This window comes from Bos javanicus, chromosome 7 (genome assembly GCF_032452875.1).
Source record: "Bos javanicus breed banteng chromosome 7, ARS-OSU_banteng_1.0, whole genome shotgun sequence".
Classification (NCBI taxonomy): domain Eukaryota; kingdom Metazoa; phylum Chordata; class Mammalia; order Artiodactyla; family Bovidae; genus Bos; species Bos javanicus.
Window position 1 is genome coordinate 71433593 of NC_083874.1, and position 17200 is coordinate 71450792.

A 17200-nucleotide genomic window follows, 5' to 3' on the forward strand; every position below is an offset into this window, starting at 1 on the left:
TAAAATGCACATAACATAAAATGTACCACTTTAACCCTTTAATTGTACTGATCAGCGGCATTAAGTACATTCACACTATTGTGTAACCAATCTCCGGAACTCTTTTCATTTTGCAAAAATGAAAACTCTGTACCCACTTAACAACTCTCTGTTCCCCTCTCCCAGGCCCTGATAACTGCCTTTCTACTTTCTGTCTCTCGGAACTGACTAAAGATTAGCTCTTTCTTATTCTACCTACTGTCCTGACAATCAAGCCTTCAGTTCAGTTCAGTTCAGTCGTTCAGTCGTGTCCGACTCTTTGCGACCCCATGAATTGCAGCACGCCAGGCCTCCCTGTCCTTCACCATCTCCCAGAATTCACTCAAACTCACATCCATCGAGTCGGTGATGCCATCCAGCCATCTCATCCTCTGTCGTCCCCTTTTCCTCCTGCCCCCAACCCCTCCCAGCATCAGTCTTTTCCAATGAGTCAACTCTTCGAATGAGGTGGCCAAAGTACTGGAGTTTCAGCTTTAGCATCATTCCTTCCAAAGAAATCCCAGGACTGATCTCCTTTAGAATGGACTGGTTGGATCTCCTTGCAGTCCAAGGGACTCTCAAGACTCTTCTCCAACACCACAGTTCAAAAGCATCAATTCTTTGGCACTCAGCCTTCTTCACAGTCCAACTCTCACATCCATACATGACCACTGGAAAAACCATAGCCTTGACTAGATGGACCTTTTTTGGCAAAGTAATGTCTCTGCTTTTGAATATGCTATCTAGGTTCGTCATAACTTTCCTTTCAAGGAGTAAGCGTCTTTTAATTTCATGGCTGCACTCACCATCTGCAGTGATTTTGGAGCCCAGAAAAATAAAGTCTGACACTGTTTCCACTGTTTCCCCTTCTATTTCCCATGAAGTGATGGGACCGGATGCCATGATCTTCATTTTCTGAATGTTGAGCTTTAAGCCAACTTTTTCACTCTCCACTTTCACTTTCATCAAGAGGCTTTTGAGTTCCTCTTCACTTTCTGCCATAAGGGTGGTGTCATCTGCATATCTGAGGTTATTGATATTTCTCCCGGCAATCTTGATTCCAGCTTGTGCTCCTTCCAGCCCAGCGTTTCTCATGATGTACTCTGCATAGAAGTTAAATAAGCAGGGTGACAATATACAGCCTTGACGTACTCCTTTTCCTATTTGGAACCAGTCTGTTATTCCATGTCCAGTTCTAACTGTTGCTTCCTGACCTGCATACAGATTTCCCAAGAGGCAGGTCAAGTGCTCTGGTATTCCCATCTCTTTCAGAATTTTCCACAGTTTATTGTGATCCACATAGTCAAATGCTTTGGCATAGTCAATAAAGCAGAAATAGAGCATATAAAAATATAATACTGACTTTTCTGAGGTAGGACCAAGAGAAGCAATATTTTTAATTGCTTAAAAAACCCCTCAAACTCTTAATTTCAGAAAATTTTAAATATTACAAAAAAACCCACAAACCCCACAGAGAAAATGTTATAATGAAACCCCATGAATGCATTATGAACCTTTAATGATCATCCACATTTATACTGTCTTTAGAAAAAGTCTTGCAATTTCCCTGGTGGGTCAGTGATTAAGACTCTGTGCTTCTACTTCAGGGGGTTCAGGTTCAATCCCTGGTTGGAAAACTAAGATCCTGCATGCCACACAGCCAAAAGAGGGAAAAAAAAGAAAAGAAAAATCCTTAAACAAAAAGGTAAACAAGCACAGAATAGGAGTTTTTCTTTAAAAAACTGGCCTTTTAATAAAAAGTTGCCTGTTTCTCATGCCCGAGCTCAGTGCTGCCCACTCTCTACTAGACAGATTCCAGTTAATTCCTACAAGAATCCTACATCCCTGGCAAGACACACGCTTGAGATTCATTTAGGATTGCCTGCTGCTCATTCAGGAGCTAAACCTAGGCTCAGACATGCAGCCAAGGCCTCCTGGCTAAAGAGACCAGGTTTTAATGCAACAGCTATGAAATCAATTCTTCTTTGCTAAAGAAGTGCAATGCCTTTTAAAACAGGCAAAGCTGCTCTTTCTCAAGAAAGGCCACTCTCCTATTTTAAAGTCTCCCCCCACACCCACCGCCCCCGTTTTTCATCTGAGATGGAGAAACAAAATGTTCTTGATCAGGGATTGAGACCCCACGGCTACTCCTCCTTCTTCCAGCAGCCCTCGGCCCTGCTCTTTGTGCAGCCGATGATAAAGGGAAGGGTGGTAAGCAGGTCGGAGGGTAAAGAGCCACTCTGGTGACTGCCTGGCCCTCCAGGTGAACCTAAGATCTTCTGACATGACAGAAGAAGGTGCTGGGTGGTAGAGGAGGTGAGGACCCAAGAGGAAAGAGAAGGCCCTGATGGAAAGGGCTTTTCCCCAATGGCTGGGAGAGGAAGTACTCGACCCTTTAGCTCCTAGGCTGGGCCAGGCAGAAAGGAGACCTTTCTGATGCAAATTCTTCCTTAGATTCTTCTTTTAAGGAGGGGAGAGAAGTGGCCTTCAGGAAGAGCAGGATTTTTTTGTTTGTTTGCTTTTTGTTTTTGAGCAAGATATTTAATGAGGGCTGAGCATCCTGCTACCAGGGGAAGCCCAGATTCTGGGGGAGGGGGGTCCTTAATGGAAACAGACAAGAATGCCTCCTCTTGAACCCTCACCCCCAACCCCACCAAGGATTTCAAGTTCAGGCCTAGGTGCTAGTTCTCCATCCTCACTGCTATTATGATTTGCACGATTCTGGGCAATCACATGGAAACCTACACCCCAAAGGATGGTTGGGAGGGCTCAAGGAGACAGAAGGTATTATGACTGGCAAAGGACCCAGGGTAAAGCAAGGGCTCCATAAATGGTAGCAGCTGCTGCTATTATTTACTGAACTTGGTATTTATTCTTTGCACCCTGGACCTGGGATCTTCTTCTAAAGTCGTGTTAGTTGAGTAGAGACAAACTAGCGTTGGCAGTCAACACAACATTTTCTTACGGGGTCTGAAAAAGGGGTGAAAGTAAGTCCAACCAAAGGCTCCCTCAGCCCCACTGATCCCACCCGACGGGCTGTACCAGACCCCCAGAGAGAATGCCAGAGTGGCTCCAGCCTCCTTGCCCTAGACTGTGATCTTGAATTCCACCCTCCTGCTAGTGATTTCAAGGTTCACAGAGCCTGGGAGGTCAAGGGCAGTGTGGGGTCCAAGGTCTTTCCCGGATGGGTCCTCCTCACAGGGGAGGGACTTTCCTAGTCTAGCTGGTTGGCAAGAGGCAGAGAATCCACACATTAGAATGTGAGCCCCAGAGGTCACGTGGTTCACTCTGGGCTCCCCTCTGTCTCGAAGGCTCCAGCACTGCATAGCAGGCATCAAACAATGCAGGCAGCCCTCAGGGAGGCACAGACTCAGGAACTGCCAAGCAAACTCAGTTCATTCTGGGAACAACCCAAGAGGTTTGGGAGTGTTTTCCTCATGGAATTAGAAGCTCAGAAAGGTTAAGTGAGTTGCCCAATCACCCAGTTGTGAAGAGCAAGAGCAAAATGAAAAGTCTGGGTAGCTCCTTATTCCATGAGGATGGGAACACACCCGTCTTTGTAACATTATACATGCCCTTCACTTAGCACAGCAGCCAGCACAAATTTAATACTTAAGTAGTTCTTTTTAAAATGAATACATAAATGGTTCCAGAGTCCAGAGTTTTCTATTCCACAAGCAAGAAATCTCAGATACAGTCACAAAAATCCTTGCAATCCCAGAAAGTCTCTGAGAGTATATTTATCTGGGCACAGGAATTCCCATGAACATGGGTGTCAGGCCAGCTGCAATCTCCCCATCTAACCACCCTGTTGTCCACAAATACTCATCTCTGTCAATCCTCCTCTTTATGCCATTTAGTAATTTAATCCCAGAGCCTTTCCACTGAAGATGTGTATGATCAAAGAGACTTAGTTTTTTCTTCCAAAGCAAACTTTCTGCAATAAAGAATAGCCTCCCCTAGAGGATGTGGGGAAAAAAGGAAACCTCCTACATTGTTGGTGGGAATGTAAGTTGGTGCAGCCACTGTGGAAAACAGTGTGGAGATTCCTCAGAAAATTAAAAACAGAATCATCATATGATCCAGCAACCCCATTCCTGGGCATATATCCAGGCAAAACCATAATTCAAAAAGATATATGCAGCCTTACAGTCACATCGCATTATTCACAGCTAAGACATGGAAACAATCCAAACGTTCATCAACAGATGAACAAGATGTGGCACATGTATACTACGGAATACCACTCAGGCACAAAAAAGATGAAACAACGCCATCTGCGGCAACGTGGATGGACCTGGAGATTAGCTACTAAGTAAGTCAGAAAGGCTATGGTTTTTCCTGTGGTCATGTATGGATGTGAGAGTTGGATGTGAAGAAGGCTGAGCGCCGAAGAAGTGATGCTTTTGAACTGTGGTGTTGGAGAAGACTCTTGAGAGTCCCTTGGACTGCAAGGAGATCCAACCAGTCCATTCTGAAGGAGATCAGCCCTGGGATTTCTTTGGAAGGACTGATGCTAAAGCTGAAACTACAGTACTTTGGCCACCTCATGCGAAGAGTTGACTCATTGGAAAAGACTCTGATGCTGGGAGGGGTTGGGGGCAGGAGGAGAAGGGGACGACAGAGGATGAGATGGCTGGATGGCATCACTGACTCGATGGACGTGAGTCGAGGTGAACTCCGGAGTTGGTGATGGACAGGGAGGCCTGGCGTGCTGTGATTCATGGGGTCGCAAAGAGTCGGACACGACTGAGCGACTGAACTGAACTGAACTGAAGTCAGAAAGAGAAAAACAAATATCCTATAGTGTCACTTATGTGTGGAATCTAAAGTATGACACAAATGAACCTATCCATGAAACAAACAGCATCAGAGGCACAGAGAACAGACGTGATTGCCGAGGGGGAGGGAGACAGGGGAGGGGTACAGTGGGGGGTGGAGGTGAGCAGATGCAAGCTTTTATATGTAAAATGGACAAATAACATTCTATCGTATAGCACAGGGAACTATATTCAACATTCTATGATAAACCATAATGGAAAAGGATATATTTAAGAAAAGAATGTGTGTGTGTATATATATATATATATATATATATATATATATATGTAGGTATAAGTGAATCACTGCTGTAAAGTAGTAATTAACACAACATTGTAAATCAACTATACTTCAATGAAAAGAAATTTTTAAAAAAGGACAGATTCCTCTCCACCCAAACCAGCTTTTCATTTAAAAAAAAAAAAAATGGTCTTTTTAGTTATTGAGGCCAGAAGGTTGCTTCTTATTCATCCCCGAACAGGCACTGCTCATCTGCAGCAGACAAGTGTCTTTCCAAGGAAGCAGGGCAGATTCTGAGCAATCTGATGGAGAAGCCAGAGCCAGCACAGCGCGCAGGGCCACCCAGCTTCTTTGGAGGCTCGGCCGATCACTGGCTGTGTGACTAGGGGTGAGTCTCAGCCTCAGGGCATGAGCAATAGGACTGACAGAGGGAGACAGATGCTTGCGAGGATGGCACAAGGGCTCAGCATGCTCAGAAGGGTGCCCAGAGCTCAACAAACACTGGAACATGCACTGCTTTATAAACATCTGCTCGCTTCAGAGCCAACCGTGCAGTCAGCACAGGTGCAGTGACAGCTTTACCTGAGGACGAGATTTCAGGTGGGAGAGAGAGAAAGCCAGGGACAGAGCAAGAAAACCCTCCCGCTGTAAGACAGTACTTTGGGGACTTCCCTGGTGGTCCAGTGGCTAAGACTCTGCACTCCCCATGTAGGGGGCCTAGGTTTGATCCCTATTCAGGTTAGACCCCACATGCCGCAACTAAAGATTCCGCATGCCACAATTAAGACACGGCATGGCCAAATAAATAAATATATTTTTTTAAAATTAGATCTTTAAAGAAAAAAAAAAAAAAAGACAGTGCATTGGTGGCAGTCTTCAGTGAAGGGAAGAGGCTATAAAGACCATTGCAGGTGGGAAGTGGGGAGCATCCTACATCCCCAGTCTGTCCTTGAAGACTTACTCCAGATGCACTGCATCTGAGAACCCCAGCCCCTCCAGGGATCTGGAGGTTAGGAAATGTCCTGCAGAAACAAGCCTGTGATCCCAGCCAAACTGGGGCATCTGGGAGACCCAGCGGGAAGGCAAAGTGGGGTTCTTCCAAGGTTGAGCTCCCTGCCTTCCTCAGAACACAAAGAAAGGCCCTTAAGGAATGTCCATGATCCCTGCAATTCAAGATTCCTTTCACACACACATACCTACTACGCGCTGAGCCTGGGAGATGGTGGGGCCCGAGATGATCAGGTCCCTGGGCTCACCCTGACTTTCAGAGCCTCCCCGTTCCCCTCCTCACAGCAGGCTGTTCTGTTACGGCTGCATCTTCAGGGTCCAGAACAGAGCAGAGCTCAATAAACAATGAATGAATGACTGAAAGCACATTTCTGACAGGCTGGCTCAATTCCGGAGTTCAACTCTGGACTGGAGGTGAGGCTGCGGGTAGTTGCTTTCTCCAGGAGGAAATTGTAAAAATGCCTCCGAGTCAGAGGTGGCATTCGGCCAGCTGGGTCACACACCGGCTTCCCTTCTGGCAGTGAGGGCTTCCCTGTCTCAGGATGGAGCAAACTGGCACGATGACTTCACTCGCTGACCCCAGCTAAACCTGGGCTCCTCTGTGCTCCTCTTTAAAAGGGACTCAAATAATTTCACTGAGTGTAAAAGCAGGGGCGTGCAATGTGGGCCCCTGACATGTACACGGCCGGTTTCTGGGGCCAGGGTCAAGCAGTGCTTTGTGCAGTGGAAGGGAGTTCTCCCCTGTAATGAAGGCCCCTGCTTTGCAGAATGCCCCTGCCAGCTGACCCGGGTAGCTCCGGTCCAGGCCTGACGGGGCTGCCAGCTGCAGAAAAGCTGACAACAAGTTCTCTTCTGAGCTGAAGGCGTGGATGTCGGAGTTCTGGATCCTTTGTTATTCTGGATCCTTTGTTATTCCAACGTCTCTACTTGGAGAAGGGAGCGGGGGAGGAGTAGGAAGAAGAGGAGGAGCAAGGCAGCAACCTTGGCCGCCTCTCTCAAGGTCAGGGGGGGAGCTGCTTCCAATCGTGAGGCCTGGTCCCTGGGGCTGAAGCTTCCACCCAGGCCAGGTGAAACGCGGCTCAGCAGACTCAGAAAGCAGAGGAGCCAGGCATCTCCCAGCAACCTCTCCGGCTGCTGGTTTGAGTCTTCTGCTATGGCCAAGGAAGAAAGTGACCTGCTTGGTGACAAAGGCTGATGTTGTGTTGTGGCTGAAAGCAAGGACTCAGGGCCACCTGGGTCCTCATCCGGGCCGCTCACCCAATGGGCAAGTTACCCAACCACTGGGTCTCGGTTTCCTCCTCTGTCAACTGGAGGAAATAACAGTGCCTACTTCACAATGAAGGTTCCTAAATCTTCATTGAAGATTAAATGAGCAAATCCACATAAAGAGTTCAAAACACCGCCTGGCCTGTAAACAATAAATCTTAACCATCCCATGATCACTGAGGCCAGGATCTGCCCTCCACCCCCAAATTCTGATTGTAGGAAAAAACGCAGTGGGTTTGCAACTATCTTTTATTGTATGCTTTCTACTTTTTTCTACTTTCTAATTTTCTACAAGGAACAAATATCATTCTGCCGCTGAGGAAAAACAGTTTCAACTTCCCAGAAATCAAGACGCCATTGCTGGGACTCTAGAAGCCAGAACCAGCAAAGTAAGTGCCAGAGAAGGTTCCTAAATGTGGATCTGCCCTCATTCAAGATGAGGATGTAGGAAGAGGTAAGGCATGCTCCCTGAAGACCATCTTGAAAATCTAGGCAAACACAAATAATACAATCTCATCTTGGGGGAATTTCCTGGCAGTCCACTGATTAGGATTCCACGCTCTCACTTCTGAGGGCCCAGGTTCAATCCCTGGCCTGGGAATTAAGATCTGCCAAAAAAAGAAAAAGATTAATCTCATCTGACCTCCCAGGGAAGGCTAGGCTGGCACATTTCCTTTGGGTCTGAAAGGAGTTTTAAAGCAAACCTCCTCTCTCGCCTCGTTTCCAAGATCACCGAGAAAAGAAGGAACAATGGTCCTACAGAAAAAAAGCCGTGGTCATGTGCAGCCTGTTCAGAGCACCAACTATGCCCAGTGCACGCCCAAGGATAAGGCCATTAAGAAGTTTGTCATTCAGACTTCCCTCGAGGTCCAGTGGTTAAGAATCCGCCTCCCAATGCATGGGGCATTGGCCCCTGCCACCCCCTGGTCCAGGAAGATCCCGCATGCCTCGGGGCAACTAAGCCCACGCCACAACTACTGAAGGCCACGCCCTGGAGCCCGTGGTCCGCAACAGGAGAAGCCACCGCAGTGAGAAGCTTGTGCACCACAGCTAGCTGGCAGCCCCGACTCGCTGCAACTAGAGAAAGCCCATGCGCAGCAACAGAGACTCAGTGCAGCCAAAAATAAATTAAAAAAAAAAAAAAAATTTGTCATTCAGAACATCATAGAGGCCGCAGCCATCAGGGACGACAATTCTGAATCAAGTGTTTTTGACGTCTCTGTGCTTCCCAAGCTGTACGTGAAACAACATTACTGGGTGAACTGTACCATTCACAGCAAAGTAGTCAACCAGGCATCATTCTCAGAAAGCGCACCCTGAACACCACCACCCTGATTTAGACTGCAGGTGCTGCTCCACGACCTCCACTGAAGCCCATGAAAGGAGATGAATCCTTAAAGACTGAAGAAATACTGTTCTCTGAAAAGACAATAAAATGGAAATCATACGTTTCTTTTTTAAAAATACTTCTATTTATTTTTTTCTTTGGCTGTGCTGGGTCTTTGGTGCCTTGAGAGCTCCTCTCCTTTTGCAGTGCGTAGGCTTCTCACTCTTCTTGCAGAGCACAGGCTCTAGGGCGCGCGAGAGCTGCAGTATTTGCAGAATGCGGGCTCAGTGGTTGCGGTGCATGGGCTTAGCTGCTCCGTGGCATCTTTCCAGACCAGAGTTCAAACCCGTATCTCCTGCATGGGCAGGTGGATTCTTTACCACTGAGGCACCAGGGAAGCCTGGAAATTATACTGAAGAGAGGAAAAAAAAAAGAGAAAAGAACCAAAAGCTGCCTTGCTGGTCCTACTGTAACCAATGCAGACAATTGGTGGGTGCCTCATGGAGGGCGGAATGCTGTGACCAGAGGTGTGGACACCCCACCACGCAGAGCCCAAGTCTCCTTGGCAAGGCAGGGAAGGGCTCTAACCTGGAGGACAGACTCTGGGTGTGGAGAACTGGTGGCCCAATGATGAAGGATTCTGAACTCTGCCCTCTAAGCCTTCAGCATTAGCAGGATACTTATAATGCAATCCTGGCTGTGACAGCAGAGAAAGAACTGTAAGACACCGAGCATTCATTGCTCGGTGGGTTCAAGGTTACTGTAAATAAGAAAATAAAGATGCCTAGATCCCAGCAGCCAAACTGCAAATAGCATGAGGAGCAGACACCATGCCCAATGTCAATATCCTAGTCATGGTGTGAACCGAAATGTTCTCTTAACAGTAAGGACACTTCGCTCTTCTCAGCAGGGTGACTGGCTTGTTCTTGGCATGTGCCCAGGACTTGCTGGTCACGCTTGGCTTGAAGCCTGCTTAGGATGCGGGCTTGATCTGCTTTGTGCCCCGCTACGTGCTGCTGAGTCTTCCAGGTGAACTCCTGCTGTTCACCCCGTCTCCCTGAGGTTGACCGCTATGTCTGGCATACAGCAAAGGCGGAATACAGGTTATTTTTGACTATTTTACCCATGTGGGGTCAAGGGCTCTTGAACACCGCATGATAAATCAACTCATGCAGCTCAAGATTCCCCCTCCCCTCAAAAAATCTCTGAGACCAGAACAGCAGGCCTTTGCTGAACAGGTCTGGGTACTAGACTTGCTAGGGCAAATGGCGCAATTTCTCAGTTTCCAGCCCAGTCAGCTGTCTGACAGGCACTTCACACAGAATCCCTCCCCTCAAATAGTTCTAAGCCTGCCAGTCTGCAGAAACAGGAAATGGAAAATCACCACGTCCTCGCTACAGTAACACTGGAGCTGCTCGGCGTGGCCCTCACGTGACAGACCACTGTTTCTAGCCTGCCTTGTGCTGTGTGGCCACCGCTGAAATACTATGGATTAGAACACGCACCACGGACACTGCAGCAGCTTTCTGGAGGAAGTAACACACACTGGTCGTATCAAGCGCACGCATCAAAGGTGAGACCCATCCTGACTTCTGAAATGTGAAACCACGGCAGGAAGGAAACACAGGGCCGACCACTCTTGCATGATAGGCAGGGAGCGCCGAATTATTTCCTGAACAGGGACAGCCAAGTTTCCTTGCAGATTTGCGTCTAATCCTATAAATAAGTCTCACACTTTTTTGAAGCACAGCCCTGAACAAGGCTACCTGGAAAAATTGCCCCCACTTGCATCTGCTGAGACAATCCCTGGGTTGGGAAGATCCTCTGGAGGACGAAATGGCAACTCACTCCAGTATTCTTGTCTGGAAAACCCCATGGACAGAGAAGCTTTGAGGGCTACAGTCCAAAAGGTTGCAAAAGTTGCTCCGACATGACTGAGCATGCAGGCACACAAGCAGCCTGTGATTGGTGCCCCAGTGGGGTCCCAAGAATCCCTGGCTTTAGGGCGAGCTGGGGCATCTTCCTTCATCCCTGTCCAGGAGGGACATCAGGAGGGATTAGGGCTGCTTTCAAGTTTCCGAAATCTCAAAGTCTCAGAGGGAGCGACCCCATCCCCCCACTCCGCTGGCAAAGAAGCTGCTTCTCAGCTGCTAAGTAATCAAAGCAGGGGAAGGGGAGGGGAAGGATACAGGGGTGAGAGAGAGAGGAAGACAGTTTACTGAGAGAAAGACAGGTCTCTTCTAGAATCTACGGAGGCCCAGAGGCAGTGCTTCTTTTGGTACCTTCACTAAGAGATGAGGCTATTGATGTCTGGCTTAAGAAGCCTTAAAAGTAGCTGTTGTGGGAACTCATTTCTTACCTGGGCATCCTGGACAGGACAAGGCAGAAAGGCGGGATGCACTCCCCGCTGGGAAGCCCTAGTGGACAGTGACGATGGGCCAGGATTGGGGAGGGACGTGGCTCTCCTTCTGATGGTGGAGAAGTGTGGCTCCAAAGGCTCCTGCACACTAAGTTCAACTGAAGAAACAAAGGATCTCCTCAGCTGTTGGTTTCAGTGTAGCCTACCAAAATCTTAAATGCACATACCTCTGACCAAAGCCATTTCATCTCTGGGCATTTATCCCACAGACATACTTCAGTGTGCAAAGATGCAGGGAAGACAGTTGTTGTCACATTGTGTAAAGCAGTGTAAAAAGAAAAAAAGGATGACAGTGTAAATATCCATTGACAGAGAAATCATTCTATGGATGTCGGTGTTTATAACATGGAGAACTCTGCACTCAGTATAAAGAGTAAGGTACCTCCAGAAAGACTGATGGGAAAGACATTCCCTAAGGTACCACAAAGAAAGCATCTTTGGTGTTAACCCACTTGTGCAGATCTAACTGATCCTGATTCTTCACGGTGCACACTGATCTGGTGAACACAGAACCATGCTCCTAGAGGGAAGATACAGGGTTAGGTTCCTGTGAGTCTGATCACAATCAATCAACACATAAGCTTTTTTGGACTAACACTAAGCTTTTTAGTTAAGAATCAATCCCTGGTCCAAGAAGATTCCACATGCCACGGAGCAGCTATGTCCATGTGCCACAACTCCTGAGCCCATGTGCTTAGAACCCAAGCTCCAAAAGAGAAGCCATGGCAACAAGAAGCCCACCCACAGAAGCTAGAGAAAGCCTGAGTGCAGCAACAAAGACCCAGTGGAGCCAAAAAACCCGCTACGTAACCTTTTCTGTGTATTTTTGTTTAATATATCATTGATTTATGATCACTGAACTCACAACTAACAGCACTATACCTTTTGCCTGAACAAAGCTTACCCAACACACAAATGTTCTCCTAAGAAACACAGAGCACAGCCTTCCTAAATGCAAGAACAGAATACTGTAGTTCAACATGATGGTGGGGGCTCATTTCACACAGCAAAATCACCAACAAGCAGAAAAATCAGAAAACAAGGCACTAAACAGAGCCGAAAAGGCCACCTGGTATTTGCTATTAGTGTGAGAGCCGAAATGAGAAAGCACAGAGCTGGCCTCCAAAGTGCCAGAAGCATTGGTTTTGGAGTCACAAATAAATTCCAGTGAGCAGGTGAATTTGCAAGTATGGAATCTTGGCTCATGAAAGCTGACTGTATGTTTGTATACACACAGAATATTCCTAGAAAATACATTCAATCGGTTTTGGGCAGAGATATAAGAAACTGTTCCCATAAGTTGTCTCTGGAGAGTGGGATGGGTAACAGATTTTTTATTTTAGTTTTTGAATCTTATTACAAGTGAGTGTACCACTGCTAATTTTAAAACTCTACCAGAGGGAGATGTGCCTACTACAGGTAAGCACAGAATAGCAAGACTGACTCGGGCCCGGCTAAGGGAGCCTGCCCTGCATGAGGACCCAAGGACAGAGAGGGGTCCTTTCCTTGCAGAGACCATGGGATCACCCTCCTGCTTGATGCCTCCCTCTCCTGGGGAGAAGGATGAGAGCTGAGATGAAGGCTAGCACTGGACTCAGGCTCAGCTGCAAAAAAATGGAAGTCAGAATTTTATCCTAAGAAACACATGGATTCATCTCCCTGAGCTCCCACAGCTTTTCACAGATCAGAAGTCAGGGGCAGGATGCGGCTCACCAACAATTCAGCACTCAGAAACACTGTTTTCTCAGGGAGTGGGCAGGGGTCCGAAAGTCACAATGAAAGAAAACAGACACTTGCAAAGAGAAAGTATAATGGAACTGGGATTAGCTGGCAAGAAACAATGAAAAAAAAAAAGGAATGATAAAAGGAGGAAGGGAGGAAATCTGGCAATTTTGTTTACTGGGCAGTTTATTCAGCTGTTAACCTACGATTCATTCCCTCCCCCACTCTGAGAAATGAAATTTATTTTCTCAATTACAAAAATACATAAGTACATTTAGATCTGGACTGATACACCCCAAACTTTGGGAATGGGACTATGGATTTGGGGAGAAACTAATTTTTTTATGCTAGGTGCTTCTGTTCCTTTTGGATTCTTTTTAACAATAAAAACATACAGTAAAAAAAAAAAATATATATATATATATATATACATATATATAGTAAGTCTCCTACATATGAACCTTCAAGTTGCAAAGATTCAAAGATGCAAATGTGTGTTCCATCAATGCCAGGCATGAGTGAAATTGCAGCTTGCTCTGTCTCCTATTGCTGACGATCCTTCAGCTCTACCATCTCCCCCTCCTCTCCCCCCTCCCGTCAGTAACTCTTCTTGCCCGTTCAATCGATACCAGCCCCTGTATGCCAGCTGTTGTACTGTACTACTGTACTTTTCAAGGTACTGTACTGCAAGATTAAAAATGTTTTATCTTTTGCTTTTGTTTTTGTGTGTTATCTATATGAAAAGTATTACAAACGTTACAGTACAGTACTACATAGCAGATTGTGTTAGTCAGGTACCTAGACTAACTTTGTTGGACTTATGAATGCACTCTCAAAACAGAATTTGTTCATATGTCGGGGACTTACTGCATCTCATACTTTTTATATCATCATCGTAAGATCTTATACTACATTTAAGGCCTTGCCATCCTAGCAAAATGCCACTGGTCATGCCTCTTGCCTTTCTGATTTTCTTTCCTTCCCTCTCTCCTTTCTCTCTTTCCCCGGTCCATATCCTGGGAATAAGGACTCAGCACACATTCATCTCTGAACGGCAATAACGAGGCAAAGGCGAAACTCCAAGTTTCCTTCAAAAAGTTCAACACAGAATAACCACATCTGGGCAGCAACTCCACTCCGACGTTGATAATCAAAAGAATTGAAAATAAATGTTCAAACAAAATTGGTGCTCAAATGTTCACAGCAGCACTAATCCTAGCAGCCAAAACGTGAAAACCACCCCCATGTCCATCAATATGTGAATGGATACACAAATTGTGGTCCATCCATACAAGGCTGTATGTATCCATACAGCCATAACAAGGGATGAGGTACTGAAGTACTGACACATGCTACAACATGGATGAATCTTAAAAACTTAAAAGAAAGCAGACATAAAAAGGTCACATATTGTATGATTCCTTTCCATATGCAATATCCAGAACAGACACAAAACAGACGGGTGGTTGCCAGGGGCTAGGGATGGGCAGGAATGGGAACTGGCTGGTTAATGGGGTACGTGGGCCCCTTTCGGAGTGATGGGCACGTTCTGGAACTAGAGAGAGCTGATGGCTGTGCAACAGTGGTACGTGAACTAAATGCCACAGAACCGCACACTTTACAGTGGTCAGAATGGTAGATTCTATGTTGTGATGTGAATTCTACCTCAATTTAAAAAAACAAAGCAAAATTCCAAACTGTGTGACTTGGGGCCTCTCTGAACCTACGGAATGGGCGGATGACAGCACGACTACCCGGGCTGGGTGCGAGGCTTCCAAGTGATGTGTGTATGAAGTGGCTGGCACAGGGCTGGGTGTGTAGAAAGGGACCAGTAAACAATGCAGCCAGCCCATCAGGACGATGATTATGGGGCACCGTCAAAGCCAACTCACCTGCAAGTGGTGGGGTTTCTGTGTTGTCAAACTGCCCTTTTAATTAAACAACAACAACAACCAAAAGACAGCTAGCGAGGGGTGCTGTATAAGACAAAAGACTCCGGAAGACAGTGGCTCTATTCAATTTATGGCACACTTAGATCTAGATTATACTTACAGAAGGAGTCTCTCCAGGGTATCCTGGTGGCTCAGTGGTAAAGAATCTGCCTGCCAATGCAGGAGATGAGTTTGATCCCTGCGTTGGGAAGATCCCTTGAAGGAGGAAATGGCACCCCACTCCAGTACTCTTGCCTGGGAAATCCCATGGACAAAGGAGACTGATGGGCTACACAGTCTACGGGGTCACAAAAGAGTCAGACACGACTTAGCAACTGAACAACAACAGGAGTCTCTCCTCTGTTAAGGAAGGAAATGAAGTTAACTTGGTCATACAGGGACTTCTCTGGTGGTCCAGTGGTTAAGAATCTACTTAGCAATGCAGGGGATGAAAAATAAATAAATAAAACTTGATCACAGAGAGGCAAAGGGCGGCTCTGCCCCTGGTCCGCCATGGACCAGCCCACAAACTCTTGCTTTTCTTCCTCCTTCCACAGTCTGGAGACATGGGTTCTCGACCGGCTCCTGTTTTATGGGAGCAGAGAAAGTGCGTGTGGGTGAGAGGGTTCCAGCTATGCAAGACCCTCACCTGGAAGCAGCTGCAAAAACCCAAGAACTGTCACCCTTCTTATCTGGGAATTAATTATTTGCTAGGAAATGAGCAGAACTCAGAACCTCCTGAGCAAGGTGACCTCCCTTGTGGCCGACAGTTGGCCTGGGGAGAGGCGAAGGAGGAATGAATAGGATTTCAGGCTGTCATGGAAACTTTTCTTGCCTGGGGCCCCTGAGCATATGGCAGGTGTCCTGAAAAATCCATTCCTGCCACTCGAGGCTGGCTGCCACCCTCAGACATGCGGGTGTGTCAGGGGTCTGCCTCTCTGTCTGAAAGGCACCCCCCTCTGCCGTGGCAGCCGCTGCACAAAGAAGTCCCCAGTGAACACCTCCCACCCCAGCTCCCCAGACAGACGCTGGAGCCTCGGTGGCCCCGTGGAAATCCAAGTCCTCTGCCCCAGGGCCCTCGATGCAGACCACAGATCACAGACAGCAGCAAGCCAGAGGCCACGGCGCAGACTCCCCGAGGGCCCCCCGAAATGCGACGTCCATGCTGCCTTCCACTGACAGGGACGTCTCGCCAGCCCCCAGCTCCTCCCAAGACCAAAGAGAGCTGCGTGCTGATTTGGGACTTTGAAGTAGCAAGCAGGCCAGTCTCCCAGCAAGCCAAGATCCCCTATATCACAGGGGAAAGCCAGCTGGTCCAAGGTAGAGAAAATCACAAATTGAAAGGCTGTAAACCCAAAGCTGGCACAGGGATTATAGATAACAGCAGGTGGCAGGTGTCAGGGTGGAAAACAAGGCAGAATGCTAAAAACTCTAATGCCATGTGTTTGGAACTGCATGATGGTGATGAAGGGTTCACAGCAGTGTGCCAGGGACAGACAAAGCCACTGGAGAAAATGGGCATGGTCTTCTTGAAGCATCAGCGGGAAATCAAAGAATGGGGAAGGGCCCCCTGTAATAAAATAGGACAGTAACGTAATGCAGCGACGAAGGCAAAATCTGATTAGATATCAAGGTAATGTGACTGCAGCTGGTCACTGTAGGGTATGTGCTCCTCTGCATTAAGGGCAACTTGGAGAAATGTGGATGTTCCCACTCTAAGGGAACCCTTGGCTCCATTCATTTCCTTTAGTCCACAAATACTATATTCCGAGGCCTTCCTATGTGCTCCTTTCCCCTCTGAAACTCACTGCTTAGTGGGGGTGTGCTGCTCAGTCACTCAGTCCTGTCCAACTCTTGGACTGTAGCCTGCAGGTTGGACTATGACCCCATGGACTATAGCCTGCAGGTTCCTCTGTCCATGGGATTCTCCAGGCAAGAATACTGGAGTAGGTAGCCGTTCCCTTCTCCAGGGGCTCTTCAGGAATTGAACCAGCATCTCCAGACTCTCCTGCGTCTCCTGCACTGCAGGCAGATTCTTTACAGCTGAGCCATCAGGGAAGCCTGCTTAGTTGGGGAGGTGGGTTTTAATTAAAAATCCACGATGCCGTGGAACTGTACATCAGAGACACCTTACATACGCACCACTCACTCTGCAGGCAGTGGTGGAGGCTTTCTTGGGGATCCAAGCGCAGGGCCTGAGTGCGTCTAACCAAGACCAGATGGGCGGGGGAAGAGAATGGAGGGTCTGGGCAGAGGGAACAGCATATTCAAAGCTCTGTGACAGGGGAGCAGGGGGACTGGCTGGAACCCAGGGAGGTAAGAGGAGAAAGGCATGAGGTCAGAGAGGCAGGACCCTGACGGCTGATCCTTTTAAGACTGTCAGCAAACCAGAGGGCGATTTTAAAGTGGCAGCATGGCATGGCAGACTCTGTTTGGACCAGATCAGGA

The 17200-nt window shown here is 47.4% G+C and overlaps 1 protein-coding gene and 1 long non-coding RNA gene across 3 annotated transcripts in view; both read right to left on the minus strand.

Moving 5' to 3' along the window:
* The window catches only part of CCNJL (cyclin J like), a 63709-nt gene that overhangs the window by 14854 nt on the left and 31655 nt on the right, over positions 1–17200 (minus strand). The window lies entirely within an intron of this gene.
* Positions 7587–16400, minus strand: LOC133251589 (uncharacterized). The gene is made up of 2 exons (XR_009737695.1): positions 14874–16400; positions 7587–9092 (listed from the first exon to the last, which is right to left on the minus strand). It is a non-coding gene; the product is annotated as an uncharacterized LOC133251589 (long non-coding RNA).